General features: G+C 35.8%; 1 protein-coding gene across 11 annotated transcripts in view; it reads right to left on the bottom strand.

Moving 5' to 3' along the window:
* Positions 1-12,556, bottom strand: part of GRIK1 (glutamate ionotropic receptor kainate type subunit 1) — a 371,438-nt gene that overhangs the window by 357,853 nt on the left and 1,029 nt on the right. The gene's annotated exons all lie outside the window — the stretch shown is intronic.

The raw sequence follows: 12,556 nt of genomic DNA, 5'->3' as shown, positions 1-12,556 counted from the left end.
GTGTAGGTTTGGAAATGAAATAAAGCATGAAGTTTTAATGAACATTTCCTTTCCCTCAGAAAAAGGCAAGAAATTCTATAAATTTAGGTTGTTGTTCAGAATCCATAGAGAAAGATCAAAATCTGAAAACAAAATATTCCATGTTTCAAGTTTTGTTTACTCATTTTTAAATCTGAAAACCATTGTAGTATTCCAAAATGTGGACTCTAAAAGAAATTTGGACAAACTTGACTTTCAGAACACAGACTGAAAAATCAAATTTAAAGTTGCTTCCCCTTCACGCTTATAAAACCAAGGTCCTTTTCAATAAAATAGGCTTTTCTAGGAAAAGATGAGGAGGATTTCAGAGGAGTGTTGGAAAGGTTCAGAGGGAGGAAGGAAAACGTAACTTTATTACTGACCAGGAAATGCAAAGCAAATTCAAATTAAAAACAAAAACAACAAATAGTCCAGTTAAGCAAAAAGAAAATGCAAAACACAAGAAAACAATATAATACAAAAATAGAAAATAATTTTCTGAACAGCAGACATATCTACAGTCATGAAGCACTGACCTCACGAGATGAGTTTTATTCTGTTTGCTGTAAGAAAAAGGGCTTAAGATCAAAGCTCTGAAACCCAAATTGTCATAGTGGGCAGACTTCACTGAATGTTACCGATGTATAGATGACACTATAGGAGATCAATGTGTATACCCTTCCTAATTTATCTCTTAGAATTCACCTGAAGGTCATAATATTTAAATTGGCATCTCAAAGAGCTTCATTTTTTCTCCTTCATTCTATTTTTTTTTAATGGGTCTGGTCACTATGTGTGGATATTTGCAACCTGGTCCTCCAGTGCAGACAAGTGCAATTTTGTGCATTGGTGCATTTGCTGTGGTGAACTCAGACAAATGTGTTCATTTGTGCATTTAGTGTGGTAAATACAGAAGGATTTTCTAAGCAAAAGTTTGGCTCTGCTTCTGCTTCATTCACACAGAAGTGAGGTGGTCTTCTAATATAAGGAGATAACTAGATTTGATTTCTTCATTACATATAGGACCTCCTCCCTATCTTCTGATGTTTATGATCCGCCTTTAACCAGAAATGCATACTTTGTCACAATCCCCACCCTTTAGGTTTCTGCTGCTTGCCTTCCAATAAAGCTCAAGGAGCAAAAATGATGAATGGTTGTGAAGTGATATGCAGTACATCCATTACCCTAGATGTTACAGTTTTTGAATCAAACCAAAGAACTTGAGAGTTCCATATCAGGATGAAATACAGACTTGTTTTTATTATTCTTTGGTGTTTTATCATAGAGTTTTGTATTGAGCTCTTTATAAGAAACAAATGTACAGAACATACTACTTATCATAGGAATATATGATCATATTATTTCTCTTTAACAAGATCACAGGATGAATTTCATTTTTTTTTACCCTAAATACCTGTAATATGTCTGAGCAACTAGACTCTCTGGACTGTGTGATCTGCCCTATTTTCCTTCTCACTTTAGCTGCTAGGAAGTTCAGATAAAATCTTCTGGCCCACTTTCGGCATCTTTTCAAGGACATCATCCCTGCCTTTATCTTTCACCTTCACCTCCAATTTCATTATTATATTTGTATCAGAGTATAATATATGTGTTTCTGTAAGCCTTTGGAATATTTTTATAATAAGACAAGCTATAAATATAAGAATGAATAAATGAATAAGCAAATAATAGAGAGTGGAAACACATATTAACACTTCAATCCTTTGAAGGGAGAAAGAAAGATCAAATATTACTCTCAGAAGCCAGAAGACAATTTGAAAGATTACTTCCTATGAAACAAAAGGCAGCATAAACTCCAGGAATTGTACCACAAACTTATTTTAGTGTGCTCTCCAGTAATTGTTTACCGATTTGTTTTTTATAAGCACCATGTTAACCATCCCACCTCACCCCCATCATCTGATGCACAAGTGGGCAGCCGAGCCTCAAAGTTCCCCACTACCGATTGCCTTTATTATGTTTTGTGATGTCCTCAAAATGAGTGATAGATGTTACTGTTTAGCATTCTTTCCCTCATATGCATATGCTTTTAGCCTAACTGGAGGCTCACACACCCACTTGAATTAAATTAAGGTAATACAAAATACAATGTTACACACACTGATTATTCTAAATTGTTATGCTACATTCCACTCATTTGTAATTGCTATTTAAAATTTTTTCTCAGAGTCCTTTCCGATATGAAGACATTTCTACATACTCAAGTAAACTGTAAGGCAAGTTGACAAGCCATGCTTAACTAGGTAACACAAAGTTAAAAATAAACAAAAGATATGTACAGTTTAACACATTTTCATTAAGGTTTAACTATTGGTATCTTCCCTACACGTCAGAATTCCCCTGGATGGTGACCTTTCAATAATTATCACCATCTGGACTCAACGTCACCTGCATTTCCCATAGCAACTCTTTCCTTTAAGACTCTCCTCAAGACTTCTCTACAAAGGATGTCCAGATTTAAAGAGACCACACTGATTAGCTCCATGATCCTTATATTGTAGAACTTTTATGTATTCTATTGGCTGATTACAATTCCTCATTCATTCAAATATGGACTTTTAACAATTCTCAAATGAGTCATGTGAGAAAAAGTTGCAAGAAAGTACATTGAGATGCAAGTTAAGAATTGTGGCTCGGCTATTGGGTATTTACACCAGTTTAGTTTCTGGGACCTCAGTTTTCTCATCTAGCAAATGAGAAAGTTAGATGTTAAGATCTTTGAAGGCCCTGACTGGTCTTAAGCACTATTACTTTTAATTTATTTATGTACTTACTTACATACTTTTTATTTGTATATTTTATTTGTATATCATATCCTGTTATATGAAAAATATTTTTATATTTTGTATTTATAGGATTGTATGGCTTGTTTAAAGGGACTTGTGGGTCTGATTTCCCTCTCTTTCCTATTTAGCTATAATTCCTTAGTTTTCCTTAAGGCATTTGTTTTGTAGGTTAATATTGGCTATTTTTTGACAAATGCTTCACAGATGTAGTAAATATAGTATCAACCCTTTCATGTTAATCAGGCGTGCATACCCTGTTGTTCAGTCTGACCAATATAGATATTCTTGTTGTCCACAGATGCTGCAAATGCACTTGTAGCCTGAGAATATTTTGAGGGCATAACACACTGTCGTGGTCTATGTGGTCTCCGTGTCTCTCTTCTCTACCTTTCCCTCTGCCTCCCACCAATGCCAGTTACAGACAGGGTATTTATCCCCAATGCCATTTCCTAGTTATTCAAAAAGCAATGATGGCTTTATATGTGATCTACCTCCATCCTCCCAAGTAGATTAAATAAAGCACAGAGAAAAACATAAATTGGAATTTTAATATATATGTATATATGTATATTATATTTATCATATATTATAATGTACATAATATTTGTAATATGTGTGTCATACAATGATATATGCCAATTATATAATTATTATAATATATATAATAATTACATCCACACATATATATATATGTGTAGATACATACACATGTACATATACAGAGATACTAGTCTTAAAAACCTAGGCTTTCTGTGCAAAATCCAGATAACTGAAATTTTCAAAGTTTAGTTTTACTTTTGCTTCTGTTGTTGTCGCCTTAATTTTAGAAGCTTTGCGTTAAATGCCACCATAGTGTTTATAGCCTGAACCTGAGCTCAGATAAACGTCTGATCCTTTAAGAATCCAGCTCGCATTCCCCCTTCTTGCAGTTGGGACACCCAGAGTTGAGTAGGAGGCCCACAGAACCCCTCAGATGCCGGTGGGTTGTGTGCTTGGGGAAGGGACACTGCAGCCCAGAAGGCACACTTTTCCGCTCAAGGTGCCTGAAGGAGAATGGAGACGGAGGCATCCTGTGCTTTAACAGAAAGGGCTGAGATAACAACCAGGCTTGAAGGTAACTCGATGCTGACTGTTGGCAGTGTGAATCACGGATTCCTCCTTTATGAGGTGCTGAATAAACAGCCCACAGAGGGACCAGACAGAGAGTGGGCTGAGTCTCAATGGGTTAGCAGCTGCAGAATGAGCTAAGGTGGACTCCCCACAAGGGATGTGGGCAGAGGATGCCATGCAGTTAGAGGCCAATGCCCAGGATCAGACAGGACATGTGGATGTCCTGGAGAATGACAGCAGATGTCTCTCCCCAAAAGGTGGGGGTGTTTGATCACTGTGGGAAAAAGGAAGAAAAGAGATTCCTAAAAATTTACATTTTAACTTATAAGTGACCTTGGTACAGTTCCAGTGGAAAAAGAACTTGTGTATCTAGTTTAGTTTAGCTTCAGAGAAATGAGCCAAGTTCCTTTTCCACACACATGTGCTCTGCCTGTAAATGCTAAGTCCTTTGCAGTCGTACATCTTCATGAAACCAGTAACAGTAAGGCAGAGCCAACACTGTAGAGGGAATTGTGGGTCCAGAAGGGATTAGCTGGTTACCCACATACCTGTTCACCACCAGTGCCCCTCTGACAGACAAGGAAACAGATTGACTACAAGGTTATGTGATATGGCCAAGCTAAGAATCATCAGAGCTGGAAATATTCTCATTTCAGTGTGCTTTTCACTATGCCAAACTGCATGAAAATGACTGGTAGAATAATCTAGACACTACATAATGGTACCTTTTGCCAATGACTTTTAAATTGAGCAAAGAACATTAGTAGGAATTGAAATAAAAGATTCACCTACAATTCCACTATCTTAAAAAACAAATGGGCTTACTCTTTCACATTCACTCTCTTTTACTTCTTATCTTAAGCAAAGATGAATTGTATACATTCCCAAAGTACTTAAAATCATACACTATGGTCTATACTATTTTTGAAGCATTTTCCATTTTAATACATAAATCTTGTCATAAGGATTGTATTTAATACATCCTTCTTTCTTGAGTCTATACTATTCTTTTCTTAACCATTCCCTCCTGTTGAACATTTAGATGATTCACACTCACATATAATGGCTTTTGCCAATTCAGTGGACATGTATAGCAACAGCCTTAGGGTTCAAATATATCCTGAGAACAAAAGAAACACACACTGACCAGAATTCAAAAGGCAAATATTGCCTTTAGACTTGAAAGATGGCTCAATCTGACTAATACATTTTTAAGGGATGAAGAACAATAACATCTTATACAACATAAACATAGGTAGGTCATCAGAATGCAACTTCTGTTTATGGATTGCCAAAGTAGGTAATTTAACATTTTAGAAGTTTAAAATTAAAAGAAGAAAAGAAAGTGCTTTCAAGTTGTAATTGAGTCCTCAAAATCAAAAGCAAAAAAACAAAACACTTGATTTTCACTATCCTCTCCCCAGTTTGAATTGTGAAGTACTTTATTGGCTCTGGGAATTAAGTATTGATTTTTTAAAGGCATATTTGGGCAATTTTTCTAAGAAAAGGATCCATGCAAATTGTTTGCTGTGAGTATTCACTCAAGTACATTAGCACTTAAATGCCTCTAACAGAGTATGTTACAATGCTTGAATCAATATTCAAAGTTAAATTATGTTTAATTAAGTACAAACTGCACATAACAATTGAAAACTTACATGCTAGTGGTAGAAACAACTGATGTCTAATTTTCTACAAACTCAGTGCAGAATTCTAAAGACGACATACAACATCACATTTTATTGATAGTAATTCTTATATAAAGTTTATTTCTTTAATGGTTTTTCCCAACTTTATATGTTGTTGTCTTTATTTTAATGACATAATAGAAAATGCTTTATAAAGCATTTTGTATGGAATTGACAACAGTTTTTCTGTTTCCCTAGATACAATTAGTTACAGATCTGTATGTACTGTAGAATAGGTAGGAATAGTAATAGCAGAAGAAACCCCTTGATATGGTTGAGTTTTTTTAAGACTTTATTTCTTTATTTTTTAGAACAGTTTTAGATTTACATGAGTTGAGAAGGTAGTATAGAGAGTTCTCAAGTACTCCATATCCAGTTTCCCCTGTTATTAACAGTATGGTACATCTGTTAAAATTAATAAACAATATTGGTATGCTGTTATTAAGTAATATCCATCTTTATTCAGATGTCCTTAGTTTTTACCTAATGTTCTTTTTTCTGTTCCAGGATCCCATTCAGAACACATTTGTCTGCTCCTTCAGCCCATCTTGGCTGTGATAGCTTCTCATTCTTTGTTTTTATGACCTTGACCTTGTTGGTGACTACTGTCCAAGTACTTTGTAGAATGGCCTTTTATTAGTATTTGTCTGTTTCTTCTTGTGATTAGAGTGGGGATCTGCATTTTGGGGTGGAAAACCAGGTAGGTAAAGAGCCATTTGCATCACATCACATCAAAGGTAAATGCCATCGACATGAGTTGTCACTGATGATGCTGACCTTGATCACCTGGTTCTTCTGCTTGGGAGATTTGTCTCTTCTCCATTTATTTATTTGTTTAATCATTTACCTATATTAGTATGGACTTATGGGTATTTATTTTATACTTTGGTTTATAATCCAGTACTTCTTTATTAATTTTTTGTTTGATCAAATTATTTTAGCTTTGGCCACTGGATCTCACAGCCTTTATCCCATCAACAAATTCCTATCAGTAGAATTTGGGAGCACTTCCTTACTTTTCTGGCACTACAAGAAGCTCCAGGATCATCTTGTATATTTCTTCCTCAGTCCCCAAACTGTCCATATCTCCAAAGGTGCCTGGGTGCCAGGTGTGCTCACTGGTAAGTGTCACTGTTTAGGCGCTGGCAGCTGGCAGAGCCAAGAAATACATTCGTGTGTATACCGACCCATTTATGGGTTGAGCTTCAATCAAATAAAATAGATGTTTTGTCTCAACACAGTCTGTCATCTTGCATTTTCTCAGTGTAATAAAGAATGCATCTTAATGCATTTCTTTTTGCAATTTTTAAGGAAAATAGTAATGAACTATGAATCTCCAAAATGATAACTTATGACAATAATAATAATCATTTGATTTCTAGTAAATAAAAGCAAACATATACAACTCTAGTTTAAACATCTGCATTGGTAAGCTCCTTTTGAAACTTTATTCAGTAGAAATTTGAAGGAGTGCTGGTAGACTTCCATATGTTGTCTTTGTGTTTTACTTTCCCCAGTCAAGGTTGCAATAAACTAGTAATTTATCAAAAGTTATAAGATGGGCTAATATTTCAAATGTATTTAGCCAACTAATGCACCAAATAGTATATTTAAAAATTTAGAGAGTTAAAAGAAAGTGTTTACAGTATTGTATGGTGTTTCTGTGATACTGGTTTATGGTCAATAGGCATTTACTCTTCATTTACTCAATGTCATGGTTCTTAATTCCATTTCGTAACTAATCTTACCTTGTGCTTAATAAATACGTTAACTTAGTGTTATACGATACTACATACTTTAAAAAAAACCTTACATTTTCAATAAGAACAAAAACAAGAGTGAAATATTGTCCATATGACTTGGGAAGGTTATTCTAAAGATTTTCAGTTTCAGTGGTTCACAAATAATATAAAAACAAAATCAAATACTTTTACTTCTTTCCTTTCTTCTTGCTTTCCCCTCCACAATGAACCATTTTTCCCATTGATTTATTACTAACAGTGTAGTATTGATGTGATAAGATTGTAGGTTTTTCCAATTTGAGAAGACAACTCTCAGTAGTAAATCAAGAGAAGAAATTCATGAAGTTCATGTAACTGGTATACATTCCTTTTAACTTAAATGTTTAATGTTTCTTTATGAAAACATATCATTAAAGAAATCAGATATGCATTTAAAAATAAATAAATAGACCTTTAATTTACTACAAATTATATTCCTAGAAAATATATTATAAATCTAATATAACTTTTCCACTTAAAATGATTTCAGAAAGTTAAGTCTAGTGAACAAAAATCAGGAAAATGGCTCCATATCATATTTTAGGCTAATGAAAATGATGTACCTTCAGAATAGGTAATGCAGTTTTTACAATGTTTTATTTATAATGGGGAACGATACGTATCTAAACACCTAGATTACTCTTAAAGCTTTGTAAAGAACTTCTGAAATAAGAAGTGGGCAGAATTTGAGTTAGACTGAAGAGGCTGTAGGAAGTATGGCCATGTGAGCTTTAATGTGTGTATTGAAATTTCAGTGGTTTTATTGGTCAGTGTTTCCTCAAATATGTTGAGAAGCATGAGTTCGGTGGGACTTTAAAGCTGTGATTCAAATAAGAGTCACCTGATAATTAAAATACAGGAGATACTGGATTAAAGAAAAGAAACAAATTTATTTGTGAAGAATTACAAAGAGCTTTTAATATACAACCCTACCTCATGAATCCCTAAGGGAGAACATACTTACTTGACCAGACAAATAAATTATTCTAAAGCACAAAACTTCCACCATGTTGCTAACAGGGAGAAAGAGAGGGAGGGGCCTGCATCAACTCTACCATATGCCATGCATTTTACAAATGATGTCACACTTCATCTTTGCAACAAGCCCTTGGGTTTGCTGTTCTTATTTCTTCTTCTATAGCTAACCACACATACACACACAGTAATCTTCTCAAGGTCAGGCAGTTAGAAATGTGAATCCCCTTCTACCTGTAGTTCCCCATCACACTTTCTTTTAGTCAAAATATTTCTGGAAAATTTTAGGACATAGATGATATTTTCTAAATTATATGGAAAATTATCAGTGAAACAACAAAAAAGTATTGACAAGCTGTGGGAACTCATCACTTCCACTGTCATCTTCACCCATCTTCCCTCAAAAGCATTCTACTGAATGCACAATCTAGTTAGAAACAGTGGGTTTGCTAGGCATTCCGTAGCAAGACTGCCCCCCAGACTGGACTGCCTTCCTCAACTCCCTCTTAGAGAGAAATTCTGGAAAGTTCCATAACAATACCAACTTTCCTCTCTGCTAGTTGCCTAAAATATATTCCAATATAAATTAGATTAGCTTTAATTTAGGTGGTTTATCCCTGAATGACTAAGATCAACAGTTCATTTCTTATATTTGATTTCAGCTTAAACAGTTATATAAGTGCATACGCAAGTCCATACACAATTCAGGAGAATTTAACACGAGAAGCTTGAAACTTTTAGCTTCAAGTTCCCACATTTCTACTACCTAGCACTTGAACTGAGGCAAAGCCACCCAAAGTCATGGTCTTCTCAATGAAAACTGGAGATTAAAAACCATATAGAAAAAGTAGTCATGGTTCAGGTCTAAATAGTATAAACATTAGGCCTGTAAAATCAATATCAAAGTAAAAGGTGAATTATGCAGATAAAATAGCAAGGCAAAAGATTATCTTATTTTTAGAAATACATTAACATTACCCAGGCCTTTCCTTTTCATCATGCTATCAGATAGCATCTCTCCCAGATTTTTCAGAGCCCAGTGCAATTCTCAAGTTAATGTTAGGATCAACATGCTCTCTCTGGGTGAAATCTACATGAGGTCCGACAGATCTTCCTGGATAAAGGCAGGAGTTTCTGTCCAGGTTTGACAGCATGAAGCCACTCTGTCCGTCCTCTATGCATGTGGGAGCTGAACCTATCCTATGGGGACTATGCCACTAATAAAATAAATTAGTGGCAGAACATTAACTGAAAACTCTCCAAGAATAAAATTTGGAATTAAAAAATAAAACGCATCTGCATTAAAGTTCTGATAAAAACTTCAGTGGTAACATGGACTATAAACCACAAGAATGTAATTTTCAAAGGAGCAGATACATTGGTCCATTTTTTTCACTGAAATATGTCCTGCATCTAGAAGGGTATCAAGCTTGTGGTTGGGGAGTAAGCACTTAATAAATATTTGTCAAGTGAAGAATGACTATTAATATAATGAAAGAATTCAGTGATTAAATAATAGAATCATGAGCTTTGTACACTTAAGCAATCATATAAACAAACATGTAGTGAACATTACTTGGAACTTTGGGGGCTTTTAGGGTTAAATATTTTAAACCTATACTTTCATAGTTAACATAAAATACATTTGGATCTCTCTTAAAGTAAAAATATTTAGACAATTATACTGTCATTTAACTTTCCATGATATTCATATAAACTTGCCAGAAATTGCAATATACACATGGATTTGTTTTTGCTTTGTTTCCACCTATGGTCATTGGCCACAGTCTACTCAGGCTACCTACTAGACCCTGTTGTGACTATTAGCTATAGAGTGGCTGGCCATGTGAGGAAGATGTGCATGATTGTGAAGCCCTGGTGTGTGTGTGTGTGTGTGTGTGTGTGTGTGTGTGATATTAACTTCCTGTTAACATACACTGGGGATATAGAGAGGCAGAAATGATACCAGAGTCCTCTAACGAATGCCCAGCAGCCTTCTGGTAAACTTCTGGAGTGTAATCGTTATATTTAGGGAAACCCCATCCTATAGAACCCCCTTGATGTCTCTAAACTGTGGTGTAAGATTGTAAGCTTTTCAACAGAAGACTTCCACAATATATGCAAGAACCATGAATATGTGCATACTCAATGACCTCTCTAATATTTAATGTGCATGTATTTTATCTTAAATTGTAAACCTTTCATTCATTTTCCTCAATAGCTGAAGTTTAAGCAGACACTCTTGCAAGAAGAGTAGACCAGTAATTAATTCATTCAAGCATTCAAGTGCCCTTTCTATATAAGCATGGTGCAAAGTGCCCAACATTAAGGCTGTACTTTACTTCAGGATATTTTAAGTTACTGGAAAAATATGCAAGTCAATAAATAATCAAGGCCCTTTTTATTGGCCTGTTGGGTAGCTCGTGATTTGTTGGAAAGACAAAGGAACTATAAGAGATGAAAAGGAATACATTTTAATTCTTCTCTTTCCTTCCCTAGGTGTGCACACGCGCGCACACACACACACACACACACACACACACACACACACACACAGTCCCTAAATCCTGATATTTTGTATTCAGTGTTGGACTTGACTGACATAAGAAACTCACTATGGAGAGGTAGGTTTCCTCTGCCCTAAAGCTGGTTTCCATGGTGCTGAAATGTCCATTTAAAAGTAAGCTTGTCCTTAGGTACATACAAGGTGGTGCTCATGCCGACTACAGGTCACTAAGAGCCAGAGGAGTAAGACGTTTGTGCTGCACATAAACAGTGCCAGGTCATGCAATTTGTCTTTATGCATTTTGGCTTCCATTTAGAAAGAAGAAATCTCATCATTATCTTGTAGCATATATTTTAAGGTCAATGAATTATGTGGGGTTGTTTTCACTTTGAAAACTACTTTTAAGCAGATGACTGTGATTGTTGGGAGCTTGGATTTGTCTTAAAACATTCTTTCCCACCCCCCTATTAGAATTCCTTCAGATTTGGGGGATACAGGGGAGGAAAATGCTATCTAAAGTTTGTTATACAGGAAGGAGAGCTATTGGCTGGCATAGCCTGTTCTACTATATCTAGATTTTTCTCTTTTAACATGTGTAAAACATAAGCAAAACACCAATTAAGTTGATAAGCACTGGAACTTGTAACATGCATTTATCACTTATTTTGTATTGTCTAAGGTATTTTGTTACTGGAGGGTATTTGGTTGAGTGCATCCAAAAAAAATAAGATATTAAGGCTAGAACATATCTAAGGTAAAGGATATTTTAGTTATCAGTGTTTTTTTTCATAAGAGGAATACTTTGGAGCTCTTTTAATAGACACTGTAAATGATCCAGTAAAGTGCATATTAATTATCATTATTCATAGTCTAGAAGGTCTGTAGTAAAAGTTAAATTTAGAATCTTTTCTTCCCTTGAAATGTAGATTCCCCCATGCCTAGAGAAAATGCATATCAAAGTAGTAAACTTCTATTTTTTTAAAAAATGAGCATGCTCAGTGAGAAAAACTGGGTTCTGAATCTTTGAGAGCAGGTTCACGAGTTGCAGATCAGAACTGGTAAAGTTACTGAGAAATTTCCGCTGCTCAGGGGTATCACTATGCCAATGCTCTGTAATTCTGTCAGTTCCTGGAAAAGGTGTGAGTGAGGAGCCCTCCAAGCTCAGGACTTTACTCTTGCTGCCTATTAATGGGAGACTGGAGAAGCTGGGAGACTCGAGTGGCCACTGGACTTCACTTGTGGCTCTCTGTGGCTCTAGGGAGCACAGCTAGTTGGGGAAAGAAATCAAGCTGCGCTAACAAACTAGAAATGGGGTTTAGTTTGGAAGGGAGAACATTACAGAAGGCAGAGAGCTTTTTCAAGTGAAAAAAAAAAAAAACAGCCCAGAAAAGGCTCAGTGCCTCCATAGACCATACTTTGTTGGGGCTGTGCATTTAGGTACATGAATCCAAACAGTAGCAACCCTCCAACCCCCTTTCTCTCTTCCTTGCCTTTTGCTCTCTTTGGGCTGCCCCAGGAGTCCTACATTTAGCCTTCCAGTCTCTTCTCACGCTCCTTGAGATGAAAGTCCCCAGCCTTCCAGAAGTTACCTTGACCAGGGACTGGATCATCCTCAGTGGCTGGCCCGCGGGGCAGACTGGAGAGCCAGTGGGGAACTTAGGTGCCTGCTCA

This window comes from Manis javanica, chromosome 3 (genome assembly GCF_040802235.1).
Source record: "Manis javanica isolate MJ-LG chromosome 3, MJ_LKY, whole genome shotgun sequence".
Taxonomy (NCBI): domain Eukaryota; kingdom Metazoa; phylum Chordata; class Mammalia; order Pholidota; family Manidae; genus Manis; species Manis javanica.
This window is presented reverse-complemented; position numbering and strand designations above follow the sequence as displayed.